Below are 15991 nucleotides of genomic sequence, written 5' to 3' on the forward strand. Positions count from 1 at the left end.
CTCCCCGCTCCTCGGGGCAGTGCCTACGTTCTACTACAGAGACTGTACCTGTGCTTCCCCGCTCCTCGGGGCAGTGCCTATGTTCTATTACAGAGACTGTACCTGTGCCTCCCTGCTCCTCGGGGCAGTGCCTACGTTCTACTACAGAGACTGTACCTGTGCCTCCCCGCTCCTCGGGGCAGTGCCTACGTTCTACTACAGAGACTGTACCTGTGCCTCCCCACTCCTCGGGGCAGTGCCTACTACAGAGACTGTACCTGCACCTCCGCACTCCTTAGGGCAGTACCTATGTTCTACTACAGAGACTGTACCTGTGCTTCCCTGCTCCTCGGGGCAGTGCCTATGTTCTACTACAGAGACTGTACCTGTGCCTCCCTGCTCCTCGGGGCAGTGCATACGTTCTACACCAGTGACTGTACCTGTGCCTCCCCGCTCCTCGGGGCAGTGCCTACGTTCTACACCAGTGACTGTACATGCGCCTCCCCGCTCCTCAGCCTACGTTCTACAGCGGAGACTGTACCAGCATCTCCCTGCTCCTCGAGGCAGTGCCTACGTTCTACTACAGAGACTGTACCTGCGCCTCCCCGCTCCTCGGGGCAGCACCTATGTGCTACAGCAGAGACTGTACCTGTGCTTCTCTGCTCCTCGGTGCAGCGCCTATGTTCTACTACAGAGACTGTACCTGCACCTCCCGCTCCTCGGGGCAGTGCCTACGTTCTACTACAGAGACTGTACCTGCACCTCCCGCTCCTCGGGGCAGTGCCTACGTTCTACACCAGTGACTGTACCTGCGCCTCCCCACTCCTCAGGGCAGTGCCCTCGTTCTACACCAGTGACTGTACCTGCGCCTCCCCGCTCCTCAGGGCAGTGCCTACGTTCTACACCAGTGACTGTACCTGCGCCTCCCTGCTCCTCGGGGCAGTGCCCTCGTTCTACTACAGAGACTGTACCTGTGCCTCCCCGCTCCTCGGGGCAGTGCCCTCGTTCTACTACAGAGACTGTACTTGCGCCTCCCCGCTCCTCGGGGCAGCGCCCTCGTTCTACTACAGAGACTGTACCTGCGCCTCCCCGCTCCTCGGGGCAGTGCCCTCGTTCTACTACAGAGACTGTACCTGCGCCTCCCCGCTCCTCAGGGCAGTGCCTACGTTCTACACCAGTGACTGTACCTGCGCCTCCCCGCTCCTCGGGGCAGTGCCCTCGTTCTACTACAGAGACTGTACCTGCGCCTCCCTGCTCCTCGGGGCAGCGCCCTCGTTCTACTACAGAGACTGTACCTGCGCCTCCCCGCTCCTCGGGGCAGCGCCCTCGTTCTACTACAGAGACTGTACCTGCGCCTCCCCGCTCCTCGGGGCAGTGCCCTCGTTCTACTACAGAGACTGTACCTGCGCCTCCCCGCTCCTCGGGGCAGCGCCCACGTTCTACAACAGAGACTGTACCTGTGCCTCCCTGCTCCTCGGGGCAGCGCCCACGTTCTACTACCGAGACTGTACCTGCGTCTCCCCGCACCTCGGAGCAGTGCCTACGTTCTACAACAGAGACTGTACCTGTGCCTCCCCGCTCCTCGGCGCAGTGCCTATGTTCTACTACAGAGACTGTACCTGCGCCTCCCTGCTCCTTGGGGCAGTGCCTATGTTCTACTACAGAGACTGTACCTGCGCCTCCCTGCTCCTCGGTGCAGCGCCTATGTTCTACTACAGAGACTGTACCTCCGCCTCCCCGCTCCTCGGGGCAGCGCCCACGTTCTACTACAGAGACTGTACCTGTGCCTCCCCGCTCCTCGGGGCAGCGCCTATGTTCTACTACAGAGACTGTACCTGCACCTCCCCGCTCCTCGGGGCAGCGCCTATGTTCTACTACAGAGACTGTACCTGTGCCTCCCTGCTCCTCGTGGCAGCGCCTACATTCTACTACAGAGACTGTACCTGCGCCTCCCCGCTCCTCGGGGCAGCGCCTACATTCTACTACAGAGACTGTACCTGCGCCTCCCCGCTCCTCAGGGCAGCGCCCTCATTCTACTACAGAGACTGTACCTGTGCCTCCCTGCTCCTCGGGGCAGGGCCCTCGTTCTACTACAGAGACTGTACCTGCACCTCCCCGCTCCTCGGGGCAGCGCCTATGTTCTACTACAGAGACTGTACCTGCACCTCCCCGCTCCTCGGGGCAGCGCCCACGTTCTACAACAGAGACTGTACCTGTGCCTCCCCGCTCCTCGGGGCAGCGCCTATGTTCTACTACAGAGACTGTACCTGTGCCTCCCCGCTCCTCGGGGCAGCGCCCTCGTTCTACTACAGAGACTGTACCTGTGCCTCCCTGCTCCTCGGGGCAGCGCCCTCGTTCTACTACAGAGACTGTACCTGCACCTCCCCGCTCCTCGGGGCAGTGCCCTCGTTCTACTACAGAGACTGTACCTGCGCCTCCCCGCTCCTCGGGGCAGCGCCTACGTTCTCCTACAGAGACTGTACCTGTGCCTCCCTGCTCCTCGGGGCAGTGCCTACGTTCTACTACAGAGACTGTACCTGCACCTCCCCGCTCCTCGGGGCAGTGCCCTCGTTCTACTACAGAGACTGTACCTGCACCTCCCCGCTCCTCGGGGCAGCGCCCACGCTCTACTACAGAGACTGTACCTGCGCCTCCCTGCTCCTCGGGGCAGCACCTATGTTCTACTACAGAGACTGTACCTGCGCCTCCCCGCTCCTCGGTGCAGCGCCTATGTTCTACTACAGAGACTGTACCTGCACCTCCCCGCTCCTCGGTGCAGCACCTATGTTCTACTACAGAGACTGTACCTGCGCCTCCCCGCTCCTCGGTGCAGCGCCTATGTTCTACTACAGAGACTGTACCTGCACCTCCCCGCTCCTCGGGGCAGCACCTATGTGCTACAGCAGAGACTGTACCTGCGCTTCTCTGCTCCTTGGGGCAGTGCATACGTTCTACTACAGAGACTGTACCTGCGCCTCCCCGCTCCTCGGGGCAGCACCTATGTTCTACTACAGAGACTGTACCTGCACCTCCCCGCTCCTCGGTGCAGCGCCTATGTTCTACTACAGAGACTGTACCTGCGCCTCCCCGCTCCTCGGTGCAGCGCCTATGTTCTACTACAGAGACTGTACCTGCACCTCCCCGCTCCTCGGGGCAGCACCTATGTTCTACTACAGAGACTGTACCTGCACCTCCCCGCTCCTCGGTGCAGCGCCTATGTTCTACTACAGAGACTGTACCTGCGCCTCCCCGCTCCTCGGTGCAGCGCCTATGTTCTACTACAGAGACTGTACCTGCACCTCCCCGCTCCTCGGTGCAGCACCTATGTGCTACAGCAGAGACTGTACCTGCACTTCTCTGCTCCTTGGGGCAGTGCATACGTTCTACTACAGAGACTGTACCTGCGCCTCCCCGCTCCTCGGGGCAGTGCCCTCGTTCTACTACAGAGACTGTACCTGTGCCTCCCTGCTCCTCGGGGCAGCACCTATGTTCTACTACAGAGACTGTACCTGCGCCTCCCCGCTCCTCGGTGCAGCGCCTATGTTCTACTACAGAGACTGTACCTGCGTCTCCCCGCTCCTCGGTGCAGCGCCTATGTTCTACTACAGAGACTGTACCTGCGTCTCCCCGCTCCTCGGTGCAGCGCCTATGTTCTACTACAGAGACTGTACCTGCGCCTCCCCGCTCCTCGGTGCAGCGCCTATGTGCTACAGCAGAGACTGTACCTGCGCTTCTCTGCTCCTTGGGGCAGTGCATACGTTCTACTACAGAGACTGTACCTGCGCCTCCCCGCTCCTCGGTGCAGCGCCTATGTTCTACTACAGAGACTGTACCTGCACCTCCCCGCTCCTCGGGGCAGCACCTATGTGCTACAGCAGAGACTGTACCTGCGCTTCTCTGCTCCTTGGGGCAGTGCATACGTTCTACTACAGAGACTGTACCTGCGCCTCCCCGCTCCTCGGGGCAGCACCTATGTTCTACTACAGAGACTGTACCTGCACCTCCCCGCTCCTCGGTGCAGCGCCTATGTTCTACTACAGAGACTGTACCTGCGCCTCCCCGCTCCTCGGTGCAGCGCCTATGTTCTACTACAGAGACTGTACCTGCACCTCCCCGCTCCTAGGGGCAGCACCTATGTTCTACTACAGAGACTGTACCTGCGCCTCCCCGCTCCTCGGTGCAGCGCCTATGTTCTACTACAGAGACTGTACCTGCACCTCCCCGCTCCTCGGGGCAGCACCTATGTTCTACTACAGAGACTGTACCTGCGCCTCCCCGCTCCTCGGTGCAGCGCCTATGTTCTACTACAGAGACTGTACCTGCACCTCCCCGCTCCTCGGTGCAGCACCTATGTGCTACAGCAGAGACTGTACCTGCGCTTCTCTGCTCCTTGGGGCAGTGCCCTCGTTCTACTACAGAGACTGTACCTGCACCTCCCCGCTCCTCGGTGCAGCACCTATGTGCTACAGCAGAGACTGTACCTGCGCTTCTCTGCTCCTTGGGGCAGTGCCCTCGTTCTACTACAGAGACTGTACCTGTGCCTCCCTGCTCCTCGGGGCAGCACCTATGTGCTACAGCAGAGACTGTACCTGCGCTTCTCTGCTCCTTGGGGCAGTGCATACGTTCTACTACACAGACTGTACCTGCACCTCCCCGCTCCTCGGGGCAGCGCCTATGTTCTACTTCAGAGACTGTACCTGCGCCTCCCCGCTCCTCGGGGCAGCGCCTATGTTCTACTACAGAGACTGTACCTGCACCTCCCCGCTCCTCGGTGCAGCGCCTATGTTCTACTACAGAGACTGTACCTGCGCCTCCCCGCTCCTCAGGGCAGCGCCTATGTTCTACTACAGAGACTGTACCTGCCCCTCCCCGCTCCTCGGTGCAGCGCCCACGTTCTACTACAGAGAGTGTACCTGCACCTCCCCGCTCCTCGGTGCAGCGCCTATGTTCTACTACAGAGACTGTACCTGCACCTCCCCGCTCCTCGGGGCAGCGCCTATGTTCTACTACAGAGACTGTACCTGCGCCTCCCCGCTCCTCCTCTGTAATAGAACGTAGGCACTGCCCCGAGGAGCGGGGAAGCACAGGTACAGTCACTGCAGTCGTGGGGAAGCGAAACGTATCGCGATTCCCCACGAATACACGAATCTTCACCGAATTTTTCGGCCGCCTAAATAAATCGATTTAAGCAAACCCCCCACCCTCCTGACCCCCCCAAGACTCAACAAAACTCCCTGGTGGTCCAGCGGGGGGTCCGGGAGCCATCCCCTGCACTCTCACACCCTCGGTGCCGGTTTCATCATGGCGCCGATAGCCTTTGACATACTATGTCACAGGGGCTACCGGTGCCATTGGTCAGCCCCTATCACATGGCCATCAGCGCCATCTTGTGGTCCTACCATGTGACAGGGGCTGACCAATGGCACCGGTAGCCCCTGTGACATAGTAGGTCAAAGGCTATTGGCGCCATGATGAAACTGGCACCGAGGGTGTGAGAGTGCAGGGGATGGCTCCCGGACCCCCCGCTGGACCACCAGGGAGTTTTGGTAAGTCTTGGGGGGGTTAGGAGGGTGGGGGATTGTAGTTAATTTTTAATTTTAGCAGGGACACGAATAGAAATCGCCATATTAACGCATCGGGGCGCCATACGGCCAAATGCAACGTATCTGCTCCCCGACGAATCCAAATCCCCAATGTAACATATGGCGACCCTCTGCACATCCCTAAAAGTTGCTCTAATAACCTTAACTGAGTATTCAGTGGGAGACTTGTCCAGCTGAACATCCAGCTAAAGTTTACACAGATAACTTTGCCACTTGCTGGCCTATTGAATGTAGATCTCATAGCTTTAACTAAAATACTTGCCCTTTGTACTTCATAATCCCAAGGATAAAATGCTGCTGAATGTTAAACCATTATATTCAGTTCTCGGCTGCATGATTTTTTGATTTAAAAGATTCAAGAAGCAGCCATTTAGGAAGAAGTAAAAAGTTGAGGTTTTCTGGTAACATGATGTAACTGCCTTTGATATCTTTCTTGGAGTAACAGCATCTTGCCTTTCTTGCTTTATTTTATTGTATATACTGTCTTTAGGTCTAATTGGGGGTTCTTTATGGATACCAAGAATAGGCATTTATCAGTGTTTTTGCAGTGCAGGTGCTATTGTTGAGTACCTTGAATCAAATACATACATTTGTGCAGCTCAGGAGTCATTAGCTTGGAAAAAGCACAGAAATAAAGCAGAGTAGTAGGTAAAGGAGGGGTGAAAGAGTACTAGGGGAAGTAGTGTTTTTCTGGTTTTTATCTAAGAAACTCTTATCATATTTTATTTTTTGCATTGTGGGATGTTTTATCAGAGTTTATAGGTTAAAATCAGAAGTCCTAATTATACCACAGTTTGAAATCAGTCATTATTGCAATTTATTATTAAAAAAAATTAGTGAATGGAGGGGAATAATGCATGGATCAAACTTGTTTTTCTAGTTTAAAGTATTTGCATGAGCTAAGGCAAGCACAGAGCCTTCAAACTGCCTTAGTAACCAAACACACAGTAAAATCCACCTGGGATTGACTGGATGCTAAATGAGGGATTAACTATAATTATAATCCACAGCTAATTAACCTTATCCTTCGCTAACTAAACAGACACACTGTACTTCAGAAGGAATTCCTGGTGGGCCTGTTTAATCACAGCTTTAACTGCTCAGAGACAGAGAAACGAACTTGCTTTAAATCTTTAAAGCCACAGAAGCTCCCTTATTAGATATCCCTTCCTAGGTCATCTTTTTGTGCTCTGATTTCTTCTGTTGCATAATAGTGAATTACACAGAATATGAGAATGCTGGGTAATTTTGTCATGTATGTGTATATATAATGTATATGCATATATGTCAACTGATGCTCAATGCAGAGGTTATAGGACTGCACAGTTGCTATGTGGAAAGTCCGATTAGCTCATAAAGTTTAAATTATGCAACCTCCTATACTGGTTTCAACAGGCAACTGTAGCTGGGCATAGAAAGCCACAAAATTGTTTCAGCTAAATCCTGGAATCACTTCTGAGAAGGGTAGAATTATGTTTGTATTGTCTGCAATTCTGAGTGAGACAGGTTTTGAATATATTCATAGTAGGGATATGCAAAATAGTTAATTCAATCCTCTAACTCGGTTATTGCAGGAGCTCCCCATGAGCCGCGCGACTCATCTCCTCCAGGTGCCTTTGCAGCAGGACGCCGCTATCATCTGTGGTGTGGCGGGATGCTGCCAGCCTTTCTAGCATGTGCGTGCCCACTTCACAACATTTAAAGGGCCCGCGATGGGAAATCCCTGGCTATGCCCTTTGATGACATCATCGGCTTTCCCTTTCTTAAGCTGGTCTCCAATGCCCTTCTTTACTTCAGGAACAGGTCCAGTTACCTCTGTAGTGTCATACTAGCCTGTTCCTGCCTCACCTGCCCAGCCCGTTACTTTCTTGTCTGCCCAGTATGATGCTCTTCCTGTCCTGTCTTCCTGCTCCTGGGACTATCTGGTTTTGACCCTTGCTTGAACTTCCATTTTCGCCTGACTGCTGCCTGCCACTGACCCCTTGCTTTGACTTCCATTTTTGTCTGATTGCTGCTTGTCACCAAACCCTTGATTGGACTTCCGTTTTTGCCTTTCTGCTGCCCACCTTCAAACCCTGGCTGGCCCTGGACTCCGCTATTTCATTTTCACTCAAAGACCCTTGCCTAAGTCCTGCTGGTCCCGGCACCCAAAAGCTCAACCCAAGGGGAATGAGGGCTAGTACAGGTGAAATATCTACCTAGTATCTGTCTCATCAGGGTCTGCCTGCTGGTGGTGGAAACCTGCAGGAAGGAGTCCCGAAGGTAGTGCCAATATCACCCCAACCTAAGGTCCACAGAGACAACAGTTTGCTAAGACCATGGACTCAGTGTTCTTGTCTTCACTCCAAGCAATCCCAGGCTTGGATCTCAGGCTTCAGGAGCAACAACATTTTTTGGGGCAGCTTTCCACAGCCATGGGGCTTCTAACTCTTCGGTTGGATGTACTGACTCCAGCTTCCACACCATCTTCGCCTGGGCCTACTCCAATGCCTCCTTTACCAGCTAACCAGCCAGTTTCTCAGCTCCCGGCATTGCCCCACTAAACAGAGGATCCCAAGCAATTTTGAGGTTTCCTTAACCAGTGCAAAATGTTTTTAGCTTCAGGTGGTGCTTTTCCCCGATGATCAGGCTAAGACCACTTACATACTCTCCTTATTGGATAGTATGTTCTTGGCATGGGCTTCTTCCCTCTTGGATCAAGGGAACCCCATCATGTTAGATCTCCCTAACATCCTAAAGCAGTTCTGCATGGTGTTTGAAGCACCTGGCTGTGCCTCTGCACTAACTTTGGACCTGCTGCACATATGCCAGGGTTCCCACACCTGGCAAAATTGTTGCCAGAGAGTGCTAGAGAATGGTCCCAATTCCGGGGAGAGTCGCGTGCCCTTGGACCATGGCGTGACTGCAGAGAGCTCCATAGAAGCGCCGAGGCAGGTGAGACTTGTCCAAGCACAGGTGGACAGGCTGAAGACCAGGGACTCTGACCTCCGCCGAACCTGACGCATCAGAAGAGACCTAACAACGCAATGCTGGTCTCTGGGGTTGCCCTCCGGCCATTTGATAGCCCTTTCATACCTTCCATATGGGAACGGCAAGTGTGTCAAGATGGACAGAGGTCGAGGGCAGGCGATGGAACTGGAACAAGACAGGAGCTCGAAGACTTACACAAGACAAAGAAGATACTTGAAGATGAGGTCAGACGATGAGGTCAGACAATACAACGTCAGATGAAGGTACTGACAAGGCTAAGGCAAGGCTGAAGAGAAGATCATCAGGAACATTGAAGAAGACACTTGATGAGTGGAAAGACGAAAGAAGAGTTAAAACTCAGCATGAATAGGAATCCGGCCATGACTCGTAGCAGCAGCTGACCTGGGCAGAGCTTCGGTGACCCAGCATTATCGACACACCTGACAGGCCAACCCAAAGACACGAAGGCTTCAGACCCAGCTTGGAAGATGCACCAGAAGGTCATCCTGAAGTTAAACAAAGGATGACAGCCCACTAGGAGGTAAATCCGGAACCAGCACATCCGAGAAGAAGGCTTACATGAAAGAGGATCCAAAAGGTCTGAACGCTTGAAAGCGAAGGATCTGAAGATGAGGACATCAGGAGAATCTGAAGACGAGGGCATCTGGATATGAAGACATCTGGAATATCTGGACTTCAACCCCAGGACACTCAGTCAAGAGCATCAAGGAGGTGTTGAGAGAACTGGAGAACAAGACATCTGGAACATCTGTACCTTGGACCCCAGGTCACTCAACCATGAGCATCGAGGAGGCACTGAGAGGCAGAACAACTGGATGACGGACTTCAGGAAGGACAGGACATCAGAAGGCAAGGACATCAGGAAGATCTGAAGGTGAGGACATCAGGAAGGTCGGACGACGAAGACATCTGAAGACAAGGACATGAGATCTGGCGAGAGACCAAGACATGGAACGAAGATGTAGGCAAAGGATCAGGAACCACAGATGAGGACAAGGGAATTCCCATGAAGAACAGAGTTCCTTGAAGAAGCAGAGGTGGACATCGGCGACTCCTAGAATGAAGAGCTGGAATGGAAGATCCAAGAGCAGTCCAGCTCCATGACTGACTCCTTGCGAAGGACACGAGGAAATGAAGACTGAGCCCTTTTATAGGGCTGAAGAGGAGCACCCAAGATGATATCACTAGGAGGAGCCAGGAAGACTGCCCACAGCTGGCCCTTTAAATCCGGAGGAAAGGCGTGGCCCCGTGCCTAAGGAGGCAGGACGAGAGACAGCAGCAGCCATACTGCAAAGAGGAAGCAGGCCCGAGGCGTCAGAGGCAGTTCCTGCCACAGAGAGGAGAGACTGGAGACAGAGACTCCCCACGCAGGGGAGAAGATGCCTCATGGCATCTCCCAGGCCATGAGAAAGCACCGGTGGTGGCCTAGCTGTGAAGAGAAAGGCAGCAGTGGCTCACTGCCGCCCACAGTGGGAGAGTGCATCGGGGCCGGCGTCCTCCTGACCACGTGAAGATGATGGTCAGCGTTGGTGGCCTCCTGGCTGCATGGGAGGCACGGCCTGCTGTGTAGAGAGATGGTAAGGGTGGTCTCCAGACCACGGAGACAGTGTTGGTGGCCTCCTGGCCGCAAGGGCCAAAGACAGCGGCTCCAGCCGCATGGAGACAGCGTTGGCGGGGCAGGCAGATGGCAAATAAGCTAAGAGGCTGCTCATGGGCCTGACCATGAGCAGAATCACAACAAAAATAAGCTGTGGAGTTACATACACTGGCATCTGAGCTCAACTGCTATGAGGATAACCTGGTTGTGATCTTCCATGAGGGTCTCTCAAGGAAAATAAAAGATGAGCTTGTGACCAGGAAACTACTGACCTCCCTGGAGGCTCTCATCACCCTGACAGGCAAGATTGACCATTGTCCACAGGAGAGGGCTCAGGAGGCTCACCCAGCTTGTAAATCCTTCACTGGCTCCACGTTTTCAATGTCCATCTACACCTGCTCCTACTCTGCTGCCAGACCCAATAGCCTCTGAAGAACCCATGCAACAGGGGCACTGTAAACTAGAGATGTGAATCATGTCCTCGATCGTCTTAACGATCGATTTCGGCTGGGAGGGGGAGGGAATCGTATCGTCGCCGTTTGGGTGTTTAGAGTATCGTTAAAATCATTAAAATCGTGAACCGGCACACTAAAACCCCCTAAAACCCACCCCCGACCCTTTAAATTAAATCCCCCACCCTCCCCAAATGCCTTAAATTACCTGGGGGTCCAGCAGCACACTAAAACCCCCTAAAACCCACCCCCGGCACACTAAAACCCACCCCGACCCTTTAAATTAAATCCCCCACCCCAAATGCCTTAAATTACCTGGGGGTCCGTAGCGGCGGTCCGTAGCTTAAATTACTCCCGGGTCCGTAGCTAAATCGGGGGACGGGGGAGAGCAGGAAATCCGGCACACTAAATCGTGGTGTCTTCAGCCGGCGCCATTTTGCAAAATGGCCGCCGCAAAATGGCGGCGGCCATAGACCAATACGATTCGACGCAGGAGGTCGTTCCGGACCCCCGCTGGACTTTTGGCAAGTCTTGTGGGGGTCAGGAGGCCCCCCAAGCTGGCCAAAAGTTCCTGGGGGTCCAGCGGGGGCCCTGGAGCGATCTCCTGCTGCGAATCGTTTCCGTACGGAAAATGGCGCCGGCAGGAGATCGACTGCAGGAGATCGTTCAGCGGGGGTCCGGAACCCTCGCTGAACGACCTCCTGCAGTCGATCTCCTGCCGGCGCCATTTTCCGTACGGAAACGATTCGCGGCAGGAGATCGCTCCAGGGCCCCCGCTGGACCCCCAGGAACTTTTGGCCAGCTTGGGGGGGCCTCTTGACCCCCACAAGACTTGCCAAAAGTCCAGCGGGGGTCCGGAACGACCTCCTGCGTCGAATCGTATTGGTCTATGGCCGCCGCCATTTTGCGGCGGCCATTTTGCAAAATGGCACCGGCTGAAGACACCACGATTTAGTGTGCCGGATTTCCTGCTCTCCCCCTTCCCCCGATTTAGCTACGGACCCGGGGGTAATTTAAGCTACGGACCGCCGCTACGGACCCCCAGGTAATTTAAGGCATTTGGGGTGGGGGATTTAATTTAAAGGGTCGGGGTGGGTTTTAGGGTGTTTTAGTGTGCCGCTGGACCCCCAGGTAATTTAAGGCATTTGGGGGGGGGGGTTCGGGAGGGTGGGGGATTTAATTTAAAGGGTCGGGGGTGGGTTTTAGGGGGTTTTAGTGTGCCGGTTTTCCTGCCCTCCCCCTTCCCCCGATTTATGATTTTTTGACGATAAATCGGGGGAATTGGTATTGTATCGTGGCCCTAACGATTTTTGACGATTTAAAATATATCGGACGATATTTTAAATCGTCAAAAAACGATTCACATCCCTACTGTAAACTCACTCCCGAGAAGAGTCTTCATTGCTGGCGACAAGGGCTATACCTGTACGTCATGGCTAGAGGTCATCTCATTGCCCAATGTCTCTAAAATTCAGGAAACTCAAATGCCTAGGTTTGACTGAGAACGTGATCCTAAGTCGTACTCTTCTCACTCCCCAACTTCCGGTCTCTGTCACACTCAAACATGATCACACCTCATTTCCCATGCAGGCCTTCATTGATTCCAGAGGGAGCTTCATCCTTTAAGATCTCATTTACCAGGTGCATACACCTACCACACTTCTGCCCCAACTTCTCACAATTTCCTCCGTGGACGGGGATCCACTTCTGGGATACTTCACTCAGACCACTGTTCTGTTTACACTCTGTACTGGTCTCCTGCACACTGAAAGCATCATCTTTCAAATCACTCCTCACTCTGTTAACCCAGTGGTTATTAGCCTACCATGGCTTCACCAATATCAACTCCATTTCAACTGGACCAACTTACAATTGGCCCAGTGGGGATCTGCCTATTTTGACTCCTGTTTATCTTATCTGGAACCTCATGCCTCCTAGCTGGTGGCTTCAGCACTATACCAATATGCAGATGTCCAAGATGCCTTCTCTAAGAAAAGTGCGGAGATATTACCAGCCCATTGCCTGTATGATTGTGGCATAGAACTTCTCCTGGAGATCTTCCCTCCTTAAAGATGGGGTCTACCCGCTCTCTCTACCAGAGACTCAAGCCATAATGGATTATATCGCCGAGAAGCTCACCAGAGGCCTTATTCAACCATCATCTTGCCCAGTGGGTAACAGGTTCTTCTTTGTGGCTAAGAAGGATGGATCTCTTAGGCCATGTATAAACTACCGTGGCTTAAATACCATTGCAAAAGAGAATCGGTATACTCTACAATTAATTACTGAGCTTTTTGACTGCTTATAAGATGCCAAGATATTCACAAAATTAGATCTCTAGGGTGCCTATAACCTAATCTGCATTAACGCTCGAAACGAATGGAATACCGCTTTCAACACATGTCACGGGCACCTCGAATATTTGGTAATGCACTTTGGTCTTGTTAAAGCCCCTGTGGTCTTTCAAAACATAGTAAATGAGATCTTCCATGATTTACTATACACAGACGTAGTAGTAAATCTGCACGAAATCCTGGTCTTTTCCCAAATGATACCGGCCCATCGAAGACATGTTAGGATGGTCCTACATGCCTCTGAAAGAATAATATGTAAACTTGAAAAGTGTGTTTTAACAGGAGGAACTCTCCTTCTTGGGGTACATTGTCTCATGGGAGGGACTACATATGGACCTGAATAAAGTCAAGACCATCCTGGAATGGTCTCGCCCGGTAGCACTCCGAGCCCATCAAAGATTCCTCGGGTTCACCAATTATTACCGGCAGTTTATCCTGGGTTACTCCACCCTGGCGGCTCCTCTCACACATAAGGGTGCCAACACCTGGAATTGGATGCCAGGGGCTCTCAAGGCTTCCAGGAGCTAAAGACGTCCTTCTAACAAGGAATCTTGTCTGCAACATCCGAACCTATTGTGACCCTTCATTTTAAAGGTAGATGCCTCTATCACTGGGGTAGGGGCTGTCCTTAGCCCGCACAATAATGAAGGGCCCCTCCATTCATGTTCTTTCTTCTCTAAGAGGTTTTCACCTGCAGAACAAACTATGGTATTGGAGACCATGAACTTCTGGCTGTTAAATTGGTCTTAGAGGAATGGTGCCACCTTCTTGAACGGGCTCAGCATCAAGTCACCATATGCACGGACCATAAGAATCTAAAATATCTGCACCAAGCCCATCAGCTTAACCCCAGACAGGCCTGTTGGTCTCTCTTCTTCGTCTGCTTTGACTTTGAACTACAGTATCACCCGGTTTGCAAGAACCAACGAGCCAATGTGCTGTCCCATTCCTTTCAAGCTGAGGACCAACCGGAAGCACCTAGATTCTCTTTGCCATTATGATATCTGTTCCTCCAGGAAAGACCATGGTAACCTCTAGATTGTGTAACAAAGTGTTAAAATGAGCTCATGATTCCCGGATCACAGGGCATCCTGGCATGACACGAACCCTTGAACTGCTCCAGTGCCATTATTGGTGGCTGCCAGTTAAGTGTGATGTTCAAAACTATGTCAACTTGTGCCCTAACTGCGCCCAGCAAAAACCTTTGCATGGATGACCCTGGGGCTTGTTACAGCCATTGCCAGCCCCCAGGGAACCCTGGACCCACTTGTCCACAGATTTTATCATGGACCTCCCTCTCTCTCAAGGCACCACCATAATATAGGTGGGAATAGATCATTTTTCCAAGCTGGCACATTTTATCCCTTTGCCTGGTCTCCCATCTGCACCCAAATTGGAACAGCTTTTCACACAACACATCTTCTGCCTACATGGAGCATATTCTCTCAGACAGGGATGTCCAGTTTACTGTTCACCAATGGCAAACCCTCTGAAAGAAATTAGGGATCATTCTGGACTACACCACTGCATATCATCCCCAAAGCAATGGCCAAGAAGAACACACTAACAAGATGCTCAAAACCTTTCTACGCCCTTACGTGAATGAATGCCAGGACATCTGGACCTTCCTGCTCCCATGGGCCAAGTTTCCCATAATAATCACATTGATGCTACCACTGGTTCTTCCCTCTTCCAAATTGTCTATGGGAAAGAGCCTCAGATTCCCATGCCAGTTCTGCTAACAGTATCCTCCTGTGCAGCCCTAACTTCCACGGAAGAACTTCTCCATCTATGAGAACTCACCAAGGCAGTCTCAAGACTAATAAAGTTGCTGATGCCAGAAGGAGATCAGCTCCTCAATTCAAAGTGGGTGACAAGGTACAGCTTAGCACTAAGCACCTATGCCTTTGCATCCACTCCTTAACAATTGGCACCTCGTTTTCATAGGACCTTTTCCAGTGATAAGCCAGCTGGGTCCTGTCACCTATCACTTGAAATTACCTTCCACCCTAAAGATTCATAACACTGGGGAACACAATTTTCATTGAGTTAAATCCGACACTTGTTTTTGACTAACTTTTGACATCTGAATCCAAAAATGACCCCAGTTTTTGTCTATCACGTCAACTTTTTAAGGTGCAGGATACCCTCCCTTTGTCCCAAAAATCATACAAAATGTACATACAAAGGAAATAAAAGAAAAAATTACCGGAATATACTGTTTATTTAGAGTTATTTATTCAAACAAATGCTATATATTGTTACTGTAAGTCAAATTGTGTACAAGTAGTAAAGTTCTGCTACCAAAAATACATATTAAGGTAAAAATTTACGCTAATAGCTTTTCCGGCAGTGTTCAATCTGTGGACAATCTTGCCTGATGCTCCAACAATAGTCAGCCATCATATGTACATCCCATCTACCCTGATATCGTGCCTCCATGACCTTCAAATCTTGGTGGAATCGTTCACCTTGCTCATCACTGACTGCACCAAGGTTTTTCGGGAAGTTAGCAAGATGGCTATGTAGAAGATGCACCATAACGCATGTTGTGATGCAAATTAGGAAAAGGGGAGGAGTTTGGAGCGGGATTTCTGGTCAAGTGGGCTGGCTTCGCAATTTGCGAAGCCATAATGCATGGCTTTAACGCGGATTTTAACTACAGCTTTTCATTTGCGTTAAAACATGCGATATGGCTTTATCGCACTTGCGATGTTTTAGCCAATAGCGTTTTCAGTATTTTAAGCTGTTAGGGGAGACAGAGCATAGCCTACCACCACTGGAGGGGGAGGGGGGAGAGAGAGACTAGCTATAAGGCCCTCATACTAGGTAGGTATTAATAATTCTATAGGAGGCCCACCTAGTTACTCGAGGTGAGGTTTAGGTAGGAGTGTAGGGGTTAGGGGCCACTTTGACATTCAGAGTGCGACATACAAACAGATACGATTTGTGCAAAGTTCTCTCAGCCTAGCTTGTTGGACTCTCTACCTGGGTAACTTCAAGCTAGGTTGAGAT

The sequence above is a fragment of the Rhinatrema bivittatum genome, chromosome 3, assembly GCF_901001135.1.
Source record: "Rhinatrema bivittatum chromosome 3, aRhiBiv1.1, whole genome shotgun sequence".
In the NCBI taxonomy this organism is placed as follows: Eukaryota; Metazoa; Chordata; class Amphibia; order Gymnophiona; family Rhinatrematidae; genus Rhinatrema; species Rhinatrema bivittatum.